Raw genomic sequence first — 22,284 nt, 5'->3', positions numbered from 1 at the left:
TGAAGTGACTATGCCAAGGTCTCCAGTGGGTAGCTTGGATCCTGCTTATTCTGATACTTGGACAGGACTCAGATTCTGTTATTTAATTCAGTTCTTCCCAGGCTTATGTAAACAAGAGCCATTTTATGTTACATACAGCTAAAACAAACTGAACTAATTCCATCCATGACAGCATCGGAAAAAGGAAGTTATAATACAAACTAGAGGCCCAGTGCATGAATTAGTGCATGGGTGGGGTCCAGCCCACCCGCCCCGATTGGGGCCGATTGGGCTGGGTCAACTGGGGAGGGAGGGAATGTGGGAGGTTGGCCAGCTGGCCCCACCCTCTGGTCGAACTTCCAGTGGAACTCCAGGTGGAACTCCCAATTGAGGGGACAATTTGCATATTAGCCTTTTATTATATACAATGGGCATTGGCCAACGAACAGATGACATCCAAACACTTACCAATTGCAGACTATACAGTATATAAGCTGTTATGGGGACTACAACAAAGTAATACGGTGTCCTATTCAGCATGTATTTTTATTTAGATATTAAAAATAAGAAGTGTGAAGGTGAGAGAGGTTACAAGACTTTCCCAGGACCTTGTGACTAGTGAGTGGCGGTGGGCTTGGTCTCTAGGTTTTCTGAATTCAACTCTTAATTATTTTTCTCACTATATTATGTAACTATAGTTATCAATTCAAACAGTTTTGAAGCATTACCCAGATTTTGATACTTAAATTTAAAGTTAAATAAAAATAAAATAAAGTATAACAAGTTTATCCCAATGAGCTTTTGATAAAACAATAGCAATATGAAATTTATAATGCTTTAAAATTTTGTGTTAGAACTCCATTCTTGTTCTCACACCTCTTTCTTAAAAACTCTGCCCTTTCCATAACCCTTAAGTGTGCAGCCGTGTGTTTCACATAAACTCAATCCATTGGCCTTAGTTTATAGGATCAGGGACAAATGTCTAGCTTAAGCCAGGCCTATTCGTTTCTCTCTACCAGGAATTGTAATTTAAAGCATACACACTAAGTTCCAGGCATAGGACCTGTAACAGCAAGTAGATTCAGGAGCTGAGATGGCAGTTTTGGGGTGGACATTAGGACAATGTACAAATGGCTGAATCAGCAGAGAATTCTAATCTGTAAAAGTAAAGAAGGTGAGCAGAGAAAAGCAGAAATGACCGACCATTCAACCTCTGAGAAGAGAGGGGGAAATTAAGTGGGAGTAGATGCTGTGGTTACTGTCTGTCTACTTCCCAGGTCTCTTTCCATGGAAGACTCAGCTTTACTTCCTGTTCTCAAGTTCTGTGCGAAACCCCTATATCCTTCCTCCAAATCCCCCTTCAGTGGAAATGGGTTTCTATAATAACATGTTGCCTGCTTAAGAAAATATTTAAATATTTTTGGCAAGTGGCACTAAAATGTAATATACATTCACCTAGCAATAATAAATGAAATACGAGTTTATGTCTCTACAGGTTTTATTTTAAGTGACATTTGATTGTATCTTCAATCTAATATACATAAATATTGATTTATTTTTAATAGTTATTTATAAAATGATTCATGAAGTAATTTCCTATTATTGAGGCATTACAAAGCAAATGAAGCATATATAGCTTTGGCAAACCATAAATATTGATTGCAAGTTGGCAGTTCTCCAAACAAAGTAATCATGATCCTCTCTGTATTAATTGTCTGGGGCTGTCAAAAAAAATAGGCAAGTTTGATGACTTTAAACAATAGTAAATTTATTTTCTTATAATTATTGAGGCTAGAAGTCCAAATCTCTCTGAAGGCCCCAGCAGAGGAATTGTTCCATGTCTGTCTCTTAGCTTCCGCTATTGCTGCCAAACTTTGTATACACATCACTTCAGTCTGTGCCTCTGTTATAACATGGTATTCTCTCTGTCTGTCTCAGTCTGTCTCTTCTCCTCATAAGGACATCAGTTGTATTAAATTAGGGTGGGCCCAACCTAATTTATTTTTTTTCCACAAATATAATTTGTCACCATTAAAAGTCTGAATTTTAAACAAATTCTTGGCCTGGAGGCTCATATCCATCAGTTTATTCAACTTAGCCCCTGTCTCATCCCCAGTAGCTTTTCAAAACTGCTACCTTCACTATTAATCTCCAGGAGTTTTCCTAATTCAAACTTGGGCTTCTTCAGCATTTGACTTCTCTTACACAGACATCATGGAGTGAATAAAGGGATTGTCAAGTCTTTTCTATATCTTTTCCAATGCTAGCAGGAATCAATTTATTGACCACTTCTTTCAAGTCATTTGTTTGCACTCTTGGGTCCTGATTTTCATCATCTCCTTCCAAATTTGGCAGGCCTGTTGCTGCTGCGCATAAGAGGCCTTCCGAATCTGATTGTTGTGTGTTTTAGTGAAACCAACACAGAATAGACAAAGCAAATAATCATCAGTAGTCTTGACATCAACATGTGCTTCAATCATGGTCTGCCATTGTTTTTGGTCCTTGGACCATTTTTTTCATGGGTAAGATTCATGCCATGGAAATTAGTCAGGCAGTTTTTGCTTTGGACATCCTCAGTAATTATATTAAATTTTCTGAATGCAACTTCATCTGTTCTGTGAATCAGACATCATTCCTTGTGATAAGAACTATAAGAAGAGGTGATTTGGCCTAGAAAGAGAAGAAAGTGGGATATGTTAGAATAAACAGAAGAACAGTAATAAAGTCATGCTAAAATTGAAATAAATAAAAAAGACAATGTTGAAAACAGGAATGTATAGGATAGGCATGAGAAAATCAAGCAAAATGAATTTGGGGAAATGGTAACTATGGAAGGGAAAGGAGATTTTAGTAAACATAACGGAGTTCCTGAAGGAAAGATGGAAAAGTATATTAAAGGTTACAGAAGAAAGCTTTCCTCAGACCGAGTCTTATAAAAAGTTGATCCAGGTGCATGCAACACTGATTCATACCTGGTTAATCTTTTTGGACTTTAAAGATTTCTTGGGGGCATTTGGGCCAAAAATCACATACAAGAAGGGAAAATCTCTCTAATAGCATTTGATGTGAGAAGGCAGTGACACAAATTCTACAAAAGTTCTTGGCAATAGTCATATTTTGCAATATGCACAAACACATGGGATATAGTGCTTGTGAGCTCTTCTTTAAAACAATTTAAACTTTGTAGTTAAACAGAAATCCTTAATATTGACTCAAATCCTTATTTTTCCCACAAATTTTGTGCTTTGGGGATCTTTGAAAATAAATCTATCATACCCTAGATGAGGTTTTTCTACTATTTTACCTTATTTTTCTATAAAAGCTTACATGCATTAATCCATGTTTAATCTTTGGTGTACTCTGTCTATTAAAGACTATTTGCTGCAGAGAATGTTAGTTCTCACAATAACAATACTAAGTAATCGATAATTTCCCATTGCTCTGTGTTATCATCATTACCATAATTTCAAATATATCAACTACATGTCAATTAAAATTCTTTATCCTGTTCCATTTGTTTCTCTGTGTGATATTTCACACTATATCCATTAATTGGTCTTTGCATTATGGCTTACTATCTGATATAAAGAATGTGTCTCTATTATTATTTTTATTTTTAAAGTCGAATTAGCTCTGTATGTACTTCTTTCGTGTTTTCTACAAGGAGCAATATCTGTTCCAGCCAAAATTTTGATTGTGCCAGTATTGAATTTGTAGATAAACTTGGAGCAATTGCTATTTTTTTATGTTAAATCATATCTCTATTGAATGTTATATCTTTCCATTGCTAAAATATCTATGATTTTTGTTAGAGTTTTAACATTTTCTTTACATTTTTCATCTTGAAAATTAAATTTACATAACACGTCTTCTATATTCTTCATATCATGGAATTGTCAGAATAAAGTTGACCTTTGAACACTGTGAATTATTTTCAATTAATATACAGTCTGCCCTCCGTATATCTAGTTTTGAGTCCACAGATCCAACCAATTGTGGATGTGGAGGGGCAACTGCATGTCTTGTACTGTACCATTTTACATAAGGGATTTGAGCATCTGTGGATTTTCCTTATCCATGGGGGTCCTAGAACCAGTTTCCTGCTATACCAAGGGTGTTGTGTGGTTAAGTTTTTGGGAAGTCAGAAGTTATATGTGGATTTTTTACTGCACAGGGCATGGTGCCTCTAACCCCCTTATTGTTTAAGTTTAACTCTATGTAACTATTTGGCAGAGATAATGAATAAATTTATCAACATTTATTTCTCAAACCAAATATATTTCTTCCACTAATAATATTATGTCTTACTAAAATAATATTAATAACTGCAGAAAAATCTAGAAAAATACCAAAACACATGAAAATAAAACAAAATTTATCTATAATTTCTACAGGCAGATATAGATTGTCTATTTTTACAGATTCAAAGTAATAGCATGTTCTTTTTTTTTTAATATATTTTATTGATATTTCACAGAGAGGAAGGGAGAGAGGGATAGAGAGCTAGAAACATTGATGAGAGAGAAACATTGATCAGCTGCCTCCTGCACACCTCCCACTGGGGATGTGCCCGCAACCAAGGTACATGCCCTTGACCGGAATCGAACCCGGGACCCTTCAGTCCGCAGGCCGACGCTCTATCCACTGAGCCAAACCGGTTTCAGCGTAATAGCATATTCTTAATGCTATTCTTAAATTTGAAAATTCAAGGCACTTCAAACATAGTGGCTCTAATTCCATGTTATTTTTATAAGATGGTCATAATTTTTCTTTCTTTCTAAAAAGTAACAGCTTAAGTTAGTATGACATTCCATAAGAGAAATAGTACAGGAATGATATTATGTCACATAGAGCCAAATTGAGCCATAATTAGTTGGTTTCTGCTGCTTTATAAGCATTCTCATTCAATGCAGATGATTGGCTAGCTTATAAGAAAAATACAAAGAATGGCATGCAGTCCTGAAATGTAAAATTAAGTCAAGTCAAAACAAATAAAAATGTTACCATGTACCATGTCGCCTTTCCTATGTTATAAATTTGTGAGAATATTGCCAAAACCGGTTTGGCTCAGTGGATAGAGCGTCAGCCTGCGGACTGAAAGGTCCCAGGTTCGATTCCAGTCAAGGGCATGTACCTTGGTTGTAGGCACGTCCCCAGTAGGGGGTGTGCAAGAGGCAGCTGATTGATGTTTCTCTCTTATCGATGTTTCTAACTCTCTATTCCTCTTCCTTCCTCTCTGTAAAAAATCAATAAAATATATTTAAAAAAATAAAAATAAATAAATTTGTGAGAATAAAAGCTTAAAGGTCTAGTGATAGATAATTTTTTAATTTTTAACCGTGGAATTGCTATTAATTATGAATTTCTTTTGATGAAAAGATCAAACAGTATGGGTATAGAAAAAATGCGATATTTACAATCTGTATTACACTAGAACTCTGACACTTATTTTAACATTTGAATAGAGTTTCTAGTGGTTTAGCTTTATTTTTTGTTTGTTTTGAAAGATTGCCACATATGTATAACTTGAATAATAAAACTATATGTAACATGAATAATAAAACTATACATTATAACTACTTACTTTTATTTAACTCTTTATACTGTATAAACACTCTTACTATTCCCTTGGGATATGTTTCTTAATAGCTCACAAATAATAAAAAATGTGTTAGAAACACTGTTTGAGGCATAGAGGTCCTCTTTCTTTTTCTTCTTTTCTATTTTTGAATCATGACTGACAGCTGCTATCAGAGATGAGTTGTCATTCATGGTGTATGAAATTTAGAATAATTTTAAGTAAATATTTAGGCATTTTGATGTTTACCACAACAAAACAGTCATCCCTGACCAAAAGTCATTGAAGACTGGAGACCTACCTTTTAAAAAGGAAACAAAAAGTAAGTATTTAGAAGAAACACCTAAAAGATAACTTTATAGACTGGACAAAAGCAAATACTTAGAAGGAATAAATTCTATAGAAAGAAAAAGCACAAGTCATACAGGAAAACAGTAATTTGCTTACAATTAATACAATGCTTTCACATTTATTTTTATTTATGAAACATAAGATCCTATAAACAAAAGGGCAAGCCACAGAAAGAAAACAATTTTTCCAAAGCACACAAACAAGGTGGTTTTGCTGTCCAGAATTTACAAAAATTTCTATATGTCAGTTAAGGACAAAAAAAAAAATAAATAAATAGCAGTAAATTGCTAAGCAGTGAATCAGGAAGGGCACATAAAGGAAAACCAAATGGCCAATAAACATATTTTGCTCCAACTCATCACTAATCTTACAAGATTAAAATAAAAAAAAAAGACATTCCAATATCAGGCACTGATTTAAAAACAGGAATTCTTATTGACTGATGAGCAGGTTGGATAACATTGTAGTCAAGAGCCTGAGCCAGGGCTTGAGTCTCTAGTGTTTCAAACCTGTTATAACCTTATAGTTTTGTGCCTGGAGCAAGCTACTTTATCTAACTGGCAAGCAACTCTCAGTGGGTCTGTTGCATATCTGCAGATCTTGTGAGGGAAGCACTCGGCTTAGAACTATCTTTTCAAGGATACTTGTATAGTAAACAGCCTTTGAAGATACGGTGTCTTCCTCTGGAGCAAGGGGTAGGCATGCTTACAGAATATTAGTAATGGTTTCCTCAGCTCACTGTTGCTCTTGCAGAATAAATCTACTGCATGTGTAGGTATTATCTGACCCTCCTTGTGAAGCCCCATGGGAACTGGATTTAGGGAGCCAGTGCAGTAAATGCTAATATGCTGGGTACTACTATTACTATGAGCAATAAACTGTCTTACCCAGGAGTCTCCTGTCTTCTCCATGTATCTGTGAATCTTTGGCAGGCTAACTTGTTAGCTTTTAAGTAAGGTGAAATCTCAGACCTTCACAGTTCTTTGCAAATGTCTCTTTGCCTAATTTATTTTTCTCATCTGTAATGGAGTGTGTGTGTGTGTGTGTGTGTGTGTGTGTGTGTGTGTGTGTGTGATATTTTCTATTCATAGGACATTACTTTGAATCTAAATTGAAAACGTGAAATGTTTAGAAGAGTATTGGGTATAGAGAAAGTGCTCAATCTGTTTCTGTGTATAGGAAGTTCAAAACAATACAAAGCATTACTACATATTTTTTATAGCTGTATGCATATGTAGTAATAGGTTTTTAAAAATATGCCTAATGGACTTCAAATAAATTGTAGTCATTAATTCTGGGAAGGCAAGAGGGGGTTAAAATTTTACATAAGGTGCCTCAATTCTGTCTATTATGTTTTAGTGTTTTAAAAATTATCTCTAAAGCAAATTGAAAAATAATTATGTTAAGATTTTAAAAGGCTAGATGTTGTATACATAGTTTTTCATTTTATTGCCTGTATTTTAAAAAAACTTTATATCCTTAGCTGGTTTGGCTCAGTGGATAGAGCATCGGCCTATGGATTGAATGATCCCAGGTTCAATTCCAGTCGAGGGCACATGCCTGGGTTGTGGGCTCAATTCCTAGTAGGGGGTGTGCAAGAGGCAGCCAATCAATGATTCTCTCTCATCATTTATCTTTCTATCTCTCTCTCTCCCTCCCCCTTCCTCTCTGAATTCAATAAAAAATATTTTTTAAAATGATGCTGTGGGATGTCTCAAGGTTAGGTCACAGGGACCATGCAGCTTCCACCCCATTTTTTGAAATACTCATTCTTAGAACCCTGAGCCACCATGGAGACAGTCAAACCACTCAGAATCTTGCTGTGATTAAGTCAAATGTTGGCATGTTGGGTCACCCCAGCCAGACAGGTGAGAGAAGAAGCCTGTCTTATTCCTGCCCTCAGCCATTTAGTCATTCTTCCCCCCTCCCACTCCTGTCCCACCTGAGGCCCCTGACATTGTGTAGCAGTGGCAAGCCATCTACACTATGCCCTCTTTCTATTCCTGTGAACATAATATCATAGTTTTCATTGCTCACTAAGTTTGGGGATATTTGTATGTGGCAATAGATAGAAGCAAGCTCCTCTTTAAAATACCTGGTTCGATGGGTACAATGGTGGTAAAGCTAAGGTGAGTACATGCATGATTTAAACATATTCAGCATTTGTTCAGAGAACAAGAGGAATCCTGCATACAATAATTAGCACAATGGATGGATAAAAATGGAAGAAAATAATCGAAGAAACAGAAAACATATTCATAGTTGTATTGGACATGTTAATGTAGCTTGACGTGGAATAACTGTCAGAAACAAAGGAGGATGTTTTGTGATCAAATATTTTTGAACCAAGATGATCATAAGTGAAATGTTTCAGCATTTAATTGTTATAGGCAAGAACACAAATAGGCCAATTTATTTCATAGACCAGGGTTGAGTCAGGTTTTATTTTGGAGTTTTTGAGATTTTAGAATTTTCAGTGCTTGAAATTATATAGACAGGGTGTACCAAAAAATGTCCACACACAGGGTGTACCAAAAAATGTCCACTGATTAATTATAAAGGCAATGTTTATTAAAATACATTTCATTTTTAAAATCAAGCTATCAGCTATTAAAGTGTGTATATGTGTTTTGTTGATTGTTTGTTTTGCTTTTAATAGGTGTTCGGTAACAGGTGTTCTATGAGTTTTCCAGTTTGAAATGTATCCTGAATCACACTTGCCCAAAGAGACTTATATATCTTATCATTTTATATTGAATGCCTTCTGAATTGCTTTCACTAAATAGCTCTATTTTCTCAGTTTTCAGCCAGCAAAGCTTTAAGATAGAGCTTTTTAAATTTTATATAATAGTTGCATTCCAGGTGCTGTTGAGGACACTGGATAATATGTAATGAATACCCACAAGAGAAATGTCGCCCACACTTTATTACCAGCAAAAGATGCATTCTTCTGACTAAATGAACTCATGGCGTCATTAAGGTTACTCTTCATCATTTGCTTTCACCACTAAGAGTGCAGAACCAAATTTTGGCCCCAGATGAAAATGTGTACAGGAGTATTTGTTCCTTTACAATTTTTGTTTACCATTCGATTTCTATTTTTACTTTGTTCTAAATGCTGTGCTTTTTTTTATCCTGTCATTATACTTAATATTAGCACTGCCTCAAATTCTCTTTTGCAATGATTTTTGGAAGGAAGAGTGATGAAAGAAAGGAAACCTAAAGAACATTAAGCCTAGTTTTGCTTACTACTCTATAAAAATATGGACAAAGTATACAATGTTAAGAGAAAAATTACATAAATAATTTAAGGGATCAAGAAAAATAAATACAAAGGACAAGAGAAATCAGGGAACTGTAAGAGAAAAGTAATAGACAACTTACTTTCTCCATTTAAACACATAGAAGTTTTTGCAAAGTCTTCTAATCTTTTATATGCTACATCTGTGACCTTGGGCGCTTAAATAAGAGGAAATCATGAATGATGGGTCATTGATGGCAATGAATAGAATTAGAATGTAGGTGAAGATTTTGTGCCAAGAGCAAAAGGTCTCAAGAAATGTAGAATTTTTGACCTGGCTGCTAACACTAGGAAAGATATAGCTGGCCAGTATGAATAAAAAATGAGGGGATTTTTCATGAGTTTGAAAAGGATGAATGACATTGTGAGAAGAATTCTGATTTGTCTGCTCTTATTTCCTGACCCTTTCATGTGCTAAGTGAGATACTGGGAAATTGAGGTTGGAGTAATGAGCATTAGAAAATGCTATAATGGATGCTAGGTCCTCAGGGAGAATCAAGGTTCCTGGCAGGGAAAAGAGAGTGAGAATATTGTATAAAAAAGAAAGAACAAAAGATCTGAGGAAACTTGATGACAGTATAAAGCCGCATAGAAGCATTCTGAAGGAATATTAGTGGTAGGGTAGGGATAGACAATATCACAAGAGAAAAGAAAAGGCATGTTGTGTAAGAGCAGAGGCAAGTTAGGCAATAGAAGTGGCTAAAATTTTGACAAGTGACCAAGGAGGTGAGGTGTCCTAGATGTGGATAGAATTAAGTGGCCCATGGGGTTTGGAATAAAACTTTATATAAACATATTTTGATGCTAGGACTGCTGTCAGAGAGAGGCTGGTTAGCACCTGTAGCTCGTCCCCTACCTGATGGCTCATATAAGGCTAACACCAGCTCTGGGAGGAACACTGCTTTTATCAGCCTCTCTCTAGCACATTGATGATCAATGGCCTTGAGTAGGTCTTATTGCTGGAGGAACCTTAGTCACTTGGTTTAGAATGATATACCATTTATTTCTTATAGCATAGGAAGGTTGAGATGATTTCATTGGAATTAGCCAACACAATTTAGTGTTTATTATACACAAAGAACTGGGTTGTGCTCTTAGATTGATACCTAAGGCAACAATTTTTAAAAATTGCTAAAAATCCTAAAGTTAGAATTATTTACAAGTAAGAGTCAATAAGATCTAAAAGGTTGTAAAGACCTTCATAAAATAATAAATAATAGGACTAATAATAAAATGCAAGAACTACATCTGTCTTTAAAAGGGCTATTTCGGTGACTCCACAGTATGTTTTTGCTCCTGGACTTTTGACAGAGTGTCTTCATTTGAGCTGAGATAACAGAACTATAGACTAGGTGGCTTAAAGGACAGGAATTTATTTCTCACAGTTCTGAGGCTGGAGGTCTCCAGGTGTCCAGACATAGAAGGTGCCAGCATGGTCAGCTACTGGTGAAAGCCCTTGTCCTGGTTTGCAGATGAAGGCCTTGCTGTATTCGCCTATGGGTGTGAGAGAAAGAGAGATCGATAGTCTCTCTCCTGACTCTTCTTAAAGGGCACTGATCCAACATGGGGGCTCTGCTCTCATGACCTATTTACCTTCCAAAGGCCCCAACTCCACACACCAACACATTGGGGATTAGGACTTCAACATATGGATTTGGGGGAAACATTCAGTCCATAGTACAGAGTGCATAATCATTATGATGCTAAAATTTTATACTTCACTGCAATTGAGCTTTACTATAATATAACTTTCATCAAATCTTTGTATTTATTGTAATAATATATAACATATGTTGTACAGTATACTTATATATTTTTATAATATAACTAGAGGCCCAGTGCACAAAATTCATGCCCGGGGGTGGGGGGTGGGTGTCCCTCAGCCCAGCCTGCACCCTCTCCAATCTGGGACCCCTTGAGGGATGTCCGACCGCCCATTAAGGCGGTGGGATTGGGCCTAAACAGGTGGTCGGACATCCCTCTCACAATCCAGGACTGTTGGCTCCCAACCTCCTCTGCCTGCTAGCCTGATCACCCCTAAACAATCTACTGCCAGCCTGATCAATGCCTAACTGCTTCCCAGCTGGCCCAATTGCCCCTAACTGCCCTCCCCTGCCAGTCTGGTCAGCCCTAACTGCCCTCCCCTGCCAGTCTGGTCACCCCCAACTGCCCTCCCCTGCAGGCCTGGGTCCCCCCCAACTGTCCTCCCCTGCAGGCCTGGTCCTCCCACAACTGCCCTCCCCTGCTGGCCTGGTCCCCCCAACACCCCCTCTGGAGGCCTGGTCCCCCTACAACTGCTCTCCCCTGCAGGCCTGGTCCCCCCACAACTGTCCTCCCCTGCAGGCCTGGTCCTCCCACAACTGCCCTCCCCTGCTGGCCTGGTCTCTTCCAACTGCCCTCCTCTGCTGGCCCGGTCACCCCTAACTGTCCTCCCTGCTTGCCTGATCACCCACAACTGCCCTCCCCTGCTGGCTCAGTCACCCCTAAATGCCCTCCCCTGCTGGCCTGGTCACCCCTAAGTGCCCTCCCCTGCAGGCCTGGTCCCCTCCAACTGCCCTCCCCTGCAGGTCTGATCCCCCTCAACTGCCCTCCCCTGTAGGCCTGGGTTCCCCCCAACTGCCCTCCCTTGCTGGCCTGGTCTCCCCCAACTGCCCTCCTCTGCTGGCCTGGTCACCCCCAACTGCCCACAACTGCCCTCTTCTGCCAGCCATCTTGTGGCAGCCATCTTGTGTCCTCATGCAGGCAGCCATCTTTGGCCACATGGGGGTGGCCATCTTGAGTCTTGGAGTGATGGTTAATTTGCATATTACTCTTTTATTAGATAGGATAAAACAGAATATAAAAAGAAAATGAATGTAATGTAAATAAAATAAATAATTAAATAATATGTATACCAGAATTCTAATATATAAAAATCCTGGGTCTGTCACATCCACAATGACCAGGAGCTCGACCAACCAGAAGTTAGTCCTGCAGTCAGCACTGGGTTGCCGTGGAGACCCAGCACTGACTACTATAGCCACAAGCATGGTGACCCAGCACTGACTGCAGAGGGGGCTGCGAATCAGGCCTGGAGAGAGGCCTGATGAGAGAAGCAGGGTCTGATCCATAGCCTCTGTGGCAGCTGTTGATTAGCACTTGCCTCTCTCTTTCTTTCCAGGCCTGGTCAGTAGCTGCTTCTCCATTTTTCTCCAGGCCTCCACCAGGGCTGCTGATCTGCCCCGCCTTTCTGATCAGGCTCCGTTGATAGGCCCCAGAGACACTATTGGCATAGAAACCGACCAATCAGAACCAAATCTGGGTCAACTGTGAGAAGCCAATGGCTGCCTATGAGGCGGAGCTTTTGACGCTGACTGGCTTAGAAACTGACCAATCAGAACCAAATTGGCCGGCAGAGGAGGGCAGTTGGGGGCAAGATCTGGCCAGCAGGGGAGGGCAGTTCATGGTGATCAGGCAGGCAGAGGCAGTTAGGGGCGATCAGGCTGACAGGTGCCAGTCATTGGGCACAATTTAACGCTGGTGGTCTTGATCCAGCATCTAGAAGGGTTCAAGAAACATGGAGAAAGGGCTGTGCATAGATTAAATAAGAGTCCAGAGATGAAACATAATTTTGAAAGGTATTATGTGGGGGCAGAGGAGCTTGGCTGAAGAAACCAAGTTCTCCTTGTCTCAGGACCCCTTGCTTTTTATTAACACAAATTGTCCTAAGGCAAGGTGGAGAGATACACTTCAAAGGGTAGGGTTTCGTACAGAATCCATTGTCAGATTGGGGAATTGCCTTTGGCTGTTCAGGTTTTTGGCCAACAGGAGGCAATAACATGTAGATTAAGATGCCCTGAGCTGTCTGGCAGCCAACAATCAATTTAATGCATCCTTTTCAGGTTTGGGGAAATGCCTTCAGCCATTCAGCAGGTGATAGCATATATGACTTAGCCCCTGTTGAGTCCCCAAGGTTCCATCAACCTTTCGATGAAACTCTTGCAATTATGACATGCTGGAACTGGATTCTGGCTGGCAGGGAAGGACAGCTGGGGGTGATATAAGGCTTGCAGAGGAGGGCAGTTGGGGGCAAGATCAGGCCAGCAGGGGAGAGCAGTTGGGGGCGATCAGGCTGGCAGGGGAGGGCAGATGGGGGTGATCGGGCCGGCAGGGGAGTAGTTAGGTGTTACTCAGGCTGGCAGGCAGGCGCAGCTACTGACCAGGCCCGGAACTGGTATTCATGCACCAGGGGGGCTGAGGGACTCCCTCCCTCCCCCATGCATGAATTTTATGCACTGGGCCTCTAGTATTTATATAAATTTAGAGGGTATCTGCATCTAGAAGTGTTTTATACCAATACTAGAGGCCTGGTGCATAAAATTTGTGCATGGGGCAGAGGGGGTTCCCTCAGCCCAGCTTGCACCCTCTCCAATCCAGGACCCCTCAGGGGATGTCCGATTGCCTCATGCAATGCCTGCCTGCCTGATCTCCCCTAACCACCTCTGCCTGCCTGTCTGATTGCCCCTACTGCTCCCCTGCTGGTCTGACCGCCCCTAACCGCCTCTGCCTTACCCCGCACCTGGGATCCAGGATTCCCTCCTCCTGCTGGTTGCAGGTACCCAGGACCCAGGCCGGCTTCGCCTGGGCCAGCTGCAGCCGCAGCGGAACATGGGTGGGCAGCTTCACCTGGGCCATAGCTGTAGGTGCTGGCACCCAGGACTGCAGGGCAGGTGGCTTGTCCCTCTCCCGTGCTGCAGCCCCAGGTGCTGGCGCCTGGGACTGCAGGGCAGGCAGCTTGTCTCTCTCCTGGGCCGTAGCCTGGCTGGTCCCCATTCCTTTCTCACGAGCTCATTTGTGCCTGGCTGGTCCCCATTCCTCTCTCACGAGCTCATTTGTTCCTGGCTGGTCCCCATTCCTCTCTCCCCAGTGTTGAGTGTCTGAGCCATTAAGGCGTGACAGCATGAGGGCGTGATGACCATTTGCATATTAGCTCTTTATTATATAGGATTCTATAGGAAATGGATATGCTTAGAATATTTGTCAAGTGGCAGCATTGGCAAATGTGGTAAAAATGACATAGGATATATCCGGCTAGTGTGGTTCAGTAATTGAGCATTGACCCATGAACCAGGAGGTCAGGGATGAATTCCTGGTCAAGGCACACCCCTGGGTTGTGGACTTTTCCCACAGAACAGCATGTGATCAATGATTCTCTCCATCATTAATGTTTCTCTCTCTCTTTCCCTCTCCCTTCCTCTCTCTGAAAATAAAATTACATAGGATAAGCTAGTAAGAATCACTCAGCTAAGGGTTTTTGAAGGAAGGCATAGAGGGGTGATGGAGAGAAGGACAGATGGGAGAGGTCCCCATCCCACACACATACATACAACACATTACACTCCTTCTCCTCCTTGCCAAATTTGCAAACACCTGGACCCCAGAATATTGGCAACTGCAAAAGAGCAAATAACAAAATAGAATTTGGTGTTAGCTCCTAGCTCTGAGCACATCTGTTCTAAATCAGTTTCTCAAAGATACATTTCATTAAAATCATAGCCTTGCCAGCCTTTGTCATTTAGTTGCTAACTCGCTGTCACTCTTCCACAGTCGGCTCCTTGGCAGGATTTTGACAAGATCCAGAAGGTCAGTTAAGCTCTTTGCTACTCTTTTCCATTAATCGTTTATTAACTAGGCAGGGCTAAATATATTCTTTTCAATTACATGTCCCTAGCCAAACTGGCTCTGCAGAATGATACATTTCCTTCTAAAGCCTTGTCAAACTATCAATTATTTTCTCTTCCAGTCTCAAAAGTATATGCCTGCTGATCTTTTGACTTACCTTTTAAAACATGTTTTTGATTTTATTAACCACACTGGACTGGATAAAAGGTTTGTTTTTTTTTTTTTTTTTTTTTTTCTGATAAAATCAATATTTTTTCCAGAGTTCAATTTTTTGAAAATCTTTTCATTTTTCCTTCTTCTAGGTTTTTAAAAATCTTTTTTCCCAGAGCCTAATTTAGAATCTCTCTCCTATTGTTAATTATACTCAGCTGAAGTCATTAAAATCTCTCTCTCAGTTAACTCCCAATTACCTGAATGGCTTTAGAGGTAAACTGCTTCTGAAGCATAATCAGCGTGTTGATGGCTCGGTTTCCTTCATTCTGCCTATTGTACAGTATTTCTGTCACGGTAGAGCTAACACAGTTTATGCCCCTGCAGACTTGTTCTAGAAGGATCTGCTCTTTTCATTGCCTCAGTCAGGGGGTCTTCCCTATTTAAAAAAGGAGGGCCACCCGCCATCAACATATATTTTCAAAAAAGAGATTTTTAAAATATGGAACCTGGGCTATATGCAATGGCCTTTATAACTATGAGTCTTTGAAAGCATATGCTGGAGCAGTTTTATTTGTACATTTCTAGGGAGATTATCTATAGCTTTAATAAAATTTTCAATAAATCTAGTCATACCAAAATTCAATACTCTAAAGGGATACACGATTTTTTTTGTTTCCCTATTTAACAGATGGTATATGATAACATGCATACAAACAAAAGTACAAACTTTTCAGCAAAATTGTCAACGAAATTCATAGCTAATTTAGATTTCCATGTGGGGCCACCAAGCTTTCATTTCTTAGTTTAGTTAAAAACGGCTAACAACTTCCAGCCTTTACTTGCCCTCTAGCACATTGTTGGGAATTCATGCTGATGTGTATAGCAGTTACATTCACAGGCACATGTGTTGCTTAAGATTTAGCCTGACACTACTGTTAGCCTGCCATGTGCGGTCATATAATATTGCATATATATAATTTTACAATCTAAAAAATTTATGGTAAAGAAATTATCTTATTTAGGTGGGTGCTGGGCAGAGTTGGGTAAAAGAGTGGGAAAATGGGGTAATCTGTAATAGTATCCTATCTAATAAAGAGGTAATAAGCAAATTGACCATCACTCCAAAACACAAGATGGCCATCCCCATATGGTCAAAGGTGGCCGCCCCCATGTGGACACAAGATGACCGCCACAAGATGGCTGGCAGGGGAGCACAGTTGTGGGTGATCAGGCCAGCAGGGGAGGGCAGTTGGGGGTGGTCAGGCCTGTAGGGGAGGGCAGTTAGGGCTGTCTGGGCTGGCAGAGGAGGGCAGTTAGGGGCGACCAGGCCTGCAGGGGAGGGCAGTTGGGGGGAACCAGGCCTGTAGGGGAGGGCAGTTGGGGGGAACCAGGCCTGAGGGCAATTGCGTTGGCAGGGAAGAAGTTAGGCATCGATCATGCTGCAGGGGAGTGGTTAGGGGGTGATTAAGCTGGCAGGCAGAAGCGGTTAGAGGCAATCAGGCAGGCAGGCAGGTGAATGGTTGGGAGCCAGCAGTCCTGGATTGTGAGAGGGATGTCCAACTGCCTGGTGGGATCAGGCCTATATGGACAGTTGGTCCTCCCTTGAGGGGTCCCAGATTGGAGAGGGTGCAGGCTGGGCTGAGGGACACACCCCTCCCCCCGTGCACGAATTTTGTGCACCGGGCCTCTAGTCAACAATAAAAGTTAAGTAAAGAATTATCTTATTCATGGTAATATCACCTTTTGTTTCTTTATTCCTGGTGTATACACTCCCTGCAGATATGATTTCTCTTTGTTTAGGTAGGTTTTTCTTTTCTTTCAAAGGATTTAATTTCACTCAAAGTGTTCATAAAACAATAAGGTCATATTTAGTTAACTTTTGCACTAAAAGACATTAACAGACTTGGGTCAGAGAAAAAAATTAAACAAATGCAAGAAACCTATAAAACACAAATTAACACAGAGTGCTTGATAACGTTCCGCATTTGGACAAGTCGTATTGGTCCCAATGAAGCTGCTAGGGAAGCTGCTTCAGTCTATTTAGGGAAAGCCGTGCCTCTACCACGTTGACAAATGGCGTTCACATGAGAACAAACTGTCCTGCCAGATTTAAAACATCGAACACTCTGCTTAGTGAATACAACTCATTTGTTACTGACAGAAATTGTTCCTAAATGTTCTAGCTTTCTTAATTATCCACCAAAAAACTGTAATTTTCTTTCATACTATTTTACACATTAAATTTCAGGGTAACTAATTGTTGAGATTTAATTGTGTCTCTCCTCTCTGCTTGATAAGTGATGGGTCCAACAAGAACATCAAGGAAAATGTATCCTTGATTACTAGTCAAGGGTCAATGAGAATTACCCTACTGATGGACTAAACACATGTTAAGAAAGCAGAAACTGGGTCACAAAATGTTGCCCACAAGAGAAAGAGAGAAAGGAAGGGAATGAAAGAAAAGTCAGTCTCAATAAGCTTATAGAGAAATGAAATCAAAACGTTCAACTTTATTTTTCATTACAGATGGTAGTGTGTGGATTTGGGAGGCAAAGGTGTGCCATAATATGTCGCTTGAACTTCTAAGGCACTTAATAGAGTTTATCCAAATGGAGACATTTCTGTTTAGAGTGAAACATTCTTTTTATTTAACCAGATGTTTTTACTTTTAAATTTGTTTGAGATGTGATATTGTAATTTGTAATAGGATAAACAGTAGTCCCCACTTGTCCCTGGTTTTGCTTTTTAATTTTGGTTACCTGTGGTCAACTGTGGTCCAAAAATAATAAATAGAAAATTCCAGAAAAAAATGTTTTAAATTGTATGCTTTTCTGAGTAGCATGATGAAATCTTGCACCACCATGCTCTGTCCCACCTGGGATGTTAATCATCCATTTGTCCAGTAGCAGCCATCTTGGTTATCAGATCCAGTGTTGTACTATTGCTGTTCTTGTGTTCAAGTAACCTTTATTTTACTTAATAATAGCCCTAAAGAGCAAGAATAGTGATGCTGGCAATTCAGCTATGCCAAAAAGAAACCATAAAGTGCTTCCTTTAAGTGAAAAGGTAAGTACAGTATAACAAATTTTGAGAGAGGGAGAGACCACATTTCCCTAACTTTTATTAGAGTATATTTGTTATAATTGTGCTATTTTATTTTTAAAATTATATTAGAGTTAGAATTTTATTTTATTATTAGGCTTGTTCTATTTTATAAATAGAGTAGAATATTTTATTATTCTGTTATTGCACTTGGTGTCTGAAGTGTGTGCAGGGTGGGGGAGCAGTTTTGTTACCCTGTGGAATCTGACATTATCTTCAGGTAGATGGTGTCAGAATTGAGTTGAACTGAACAGCTAGTATCCGATAATTGCTTGGTGCTATTGTGAAATGAATGACAAGACTAAAACAATTTAGTAAGATGGGGGAGTATAAGTCCCTCACAAGCAGTGGAACATTCTTCCTGAGGGAATTGGGGCAAGAGTGAGTGTTATAGAGTACTGGCGTCAGCGATGTGGAGACAGACAAGATTGGCTGGGGTTGCATATCTGACCTATTTAGAAAGATCAAGGAAAAGGAAATGAGTATAGAGTCAAGAGCTGGCTTGACATAAGGGGCTTGGCTGATTGGATATCCTGTTTCTACTCAAGCAGAGCATTTATAAGCAAGTGAATGCGTGGTTTGCTGAGGTGGCACCCTGGGAATGAAATCTTCATCTTGGGCCTAGAAATTATTTTCAACAGTATGTTTTAAAAAATAAAAAAGATGCATCAGATTTAGTATCAAAATCCCAAGAGTTAATTGATAAAATAAATGTATTCAGCAATTACGTTTTATATACAGCAGTACTTACATAAGACTACACTGCTTACGTTTAATTTTGGCCATTGAGGCTTTGCTATTATTATTCTAACAAGACTCTCTGAACTTAGTTTTCACTGCTTTTCCTCTTAATCCATTGTCATCATCTCTTCTGGTTGCCTATGGTTTTGCAAGAGGGCTCTCATACTTCTCCGCCCTGCGTTTGTAATCACTTCCTCGAGATTTGTCAGAATGTGGGGTAGGGGTGGAATAGCAGTGTGACACTATCCCCGTTGGTCATGATGCTCCTTCCTAGCCACACATGTCTTGCCTCAGGAATACTGCAACTCCCTCAACATCCAATGTCCTGGCACTGGATGATAGTACAAATACTTTATTGTCCCTGCTCAGAGTCCATAGACACAGACCTTCCTCTCTGAGTGCTTGCTCTTTTGTATCTTCTGTCTTGGAACCCATAATGAGAGCACCCGCTTCTAGCATAAGCTGTTGTGGTACCTCACCCTGATTTCTCTGCTGCGGCAGCCACTCTGTGGCTTTTGTGCTCTAGGTCTGCAAAAAGCTCCTTCTATTCGTGCTGCTGCTCTGTGAAAGAGCTCTTTCTGCGATGTATCTTCGCTGTTGTTGGCCTCTGTTAGGGACACATCCTCTGCTAATTGCTTAATTAATGAGTACCTATGCCAGGAGGTGTAACAAGGGGTGCTGAGAATAACATAATGGACATGACAGACATATTCCCAGCCCTTGTGAAGTTTCAGTCCTGCAGAACTGGTAATATTCTGAGGAGATTTGATTTTTATCTGGAGACATCTTTGTTTACTTAGGACTAAATTTCATTCTTCTGGGGACATCATCAATTATTGGTCATTTTCTTATGCAGAAAAAATTTAAAGTACATTTTTTGTGCTTTCCATGACTTTTTTTACCAAGTAAGTACTGTATATTCTTTGACTACAAAATGCCTTCAATCTAATTAGAGCACTGGTGGTATATTACCATGGTCGAGTTTCAGATGTGGAAACAGCACTCTGCCTTGTATGTTCATCTGAATGATTTCTTATCCATTCCGTTCTCATGCTGCAATTCCCACGCAGGTCTGCAGTGTGGGCATGCCGATGGGGGCAATCAATTGTGAGATACTAAAGTGGTTAACCAATAATCAATATCCTTGATCCAGTATTTGTTCTCACTCTTACTTTCATTACCATTTATCATAGATGGCAGGTTTTACCTAATAAACATTACTAAAATCCATCACGTTGCCATCCATTCTTAACTTTTTCCCAAGTTCAGGCTTGGCTGGCAGCAGTCCCTAGTCTATATCTTTTGTGCTTCATAATCATTATCCACATATTCCTTAGCCACAATTTAAATACAACTTAAACCAATGTTATTTTTTGCATAAAATTCTTCAGTGAGTTTTCTCAATGCTTGCAGGATTAATTCCAAGCTGCTTAAGGTGGCCTGTGTTCCTGCCTTGTGATCCTGCCTATGTCTGTCTCTGCTGGTCAATGCCCTCCAGACAAGGCCCCCAATCAAAGTTGGATTTAGTGCTCTACAGCGAGGAAAAGTGTGCACTATGGCTAACAATGGAACGTCTCAGTAAGAGACTGGTTAAAAATCTGAGTGTGTGGTAGGTAATTTGGGGGAGGATTTAAGAAAGCAGGAGGTTTGCTCATCTTTGGGTGCTGGCAGGAAGTGGGCTAAATATAGGATTGGGCATCTTCATCATTTTTATCCATTCAGAGGGAATGGACAAAGCTGTGATTGGTTAAGAAGCAATATTCTTTCATTCCTGCTGACTAGGAAAGGAGTATGTTTAGTTGTTTTTATGGTTTATAATGATCTTTGGTCTCTGTTCAGACATGATGACAATGTGGTCTTATTTATGTCTCGCTCCATTAGAGAGTGCCTCTCTGATGCTGGTGTTCTGTGAATTGTTTATGATTGAGTAGGGACTGTCTATGGACTGCCTTCTTACTGGCAGAGGCTTGAGGCTGCCTTTTCCTTTCTCTCATTCTCTCTACTCCCGCCACACAGTCTGACTTTTTAAAATGTGCTGCTTGCTTCTTTTTTCATACTGTTCTCTCTACCTGCAGTTCTTACTCCACCTTTGCTTCACTAAACTCTACTAATTTTTTAAAGTAGACTTTTGTAAAGAACAATTTTAGATTTACAGAAAAGTTGAAAAGATAATTGAAAAGATGAATAGAGTTCCCGTATACCCACTCTCCTAGTTTTCTCTATTAACAGTCTGCGTTGGCTAGTACATTTCTTATAATTAAGGAAACAAGGCCAATATGTTATTAAGTAAGGTCCATAGTGTATTCAGATAGTTCTAGTTTTTACCTAATGTCAGTTTCCATTCCAGGAGTCCATTTAGGATACTGCATTTTGGTTACTTGACTCCTTAAGCTCATGTTGGCTGTGACAGTTTCTCAGACTTCTCATGTTTTTAAAGATCTTGATGATTTTGAGGAGCACTGGTAAAGGATCTTGTAGAATTCTCTTCTATTGAAATGCATCTGATATATATTTTCATGAGTAGACTGAGATCATGGGTATTTGGGAGGAAAATGACAGGGTTATAAAGTGCCAGTTCCATCACATCATATCATGGGTATATACAATCAACATGATCGATCTATCGTTGTTGTCTACTGGTTGAAGTAAGATTGTCAGGTCTCTCCATTGTAAAAGTTTACATTTCCCCCTTTCTGCACTGTTATCTTTGAAAGGAAGTCATTATGCACAATCCACACTTAGGGAGTGGAGATTTATGATCCCTCTCCTTGTGGGGTGAGTATTTATATAAATTATTCGGAATTATTAGGCAAAGGAGATTTATCATTTCTCCCTCACTTATTTACTGATCCTATCATTTATTTATGTTGGCATGGCTCATGTACATTTAATTTGTACTTTGTATTACAAGTCCATATTCCTTTTTTAATTTTATTAATTTGTTGTTCATGTTGTTCCAGCCTTGGTCACTGGAAGTTCTTTCAGTTGACCTCCTGTGCCTCTTGACATACTCCCATCCTTTTTTTTTTTTTTAATTCAGCACTTCCTCACTTTCTGGCCCCCTAAGATTCTACAAGTTCTTGTATTAATTCCTGCACCAGGAAAATATATTTCTTAGAACCACCCATTTATTCTAGATTATAATTTCTTTTAATTGGAGAAGGTTATTTGGAAATAAGATCTGAGCTATAGTTGTACTTACTCATACTGTGTATTAGATCCTCTCAGCTAACAGAGATAGGAAATATATATGTGTATACTAACCCACATATATAAACATATATATATAGGGTATCCCCAAAATGTAACACACACATTTTGTGTAACTATAAATGCAGTTTTTAAAATCCATTTCATTTTCAAATTTGAGCTATCAGCTGTTAAATGTGTATACATTTTTGGGGGACACCCTGTATAT

General features: G+C 39.7%; 1 pseudogene across 1 annotated transcript; it reads right to left on the bottom strand.

Annotated features, from left to right (window-relative positions):
* Positions 1-2,025: 2,025 nt before the first annotated feature.
* LOC308241311 (small ribosomal subunit protein eS1-like) lies at positions 2,026-21,262 on the bottom strand (annotated as a pseudogene). Its single transcript has 6 exons — positions 21,192-21,262; positions 19,341-19,517; positions 18,320-18,403; positions 15,281-15,353; positions 14,576-14,640; positions 2,026-2,594 (listed from the first exon to the last, which is right to left on the bottom strand). The product of its transcript is annotated as a small ribosomal subunit protein eS1-like (transcript).
* Between the last annotated feature and the right edge of the window lie 1,022 nt (positions 21,263-22,284).

The sequence above is a fragment of the Plecotus auritus genome, assembly GCF_963455305.1.
Source record: "Plecotus auritus genome assembly, chromosome: 2".
NCBI classification, from domain to species: domain Eukaryota; kingdom Metazoa; phylum Chordata; class Mammalia; order Chiroptera; family Vespertilionidae; genus Plecotus; species Plecotus auritus.
The sequence above is the reverse complement of the archived record's forward strand: the minus strand, read 5'-3'. Positions and strand labels throughout refer to the sequence as shown.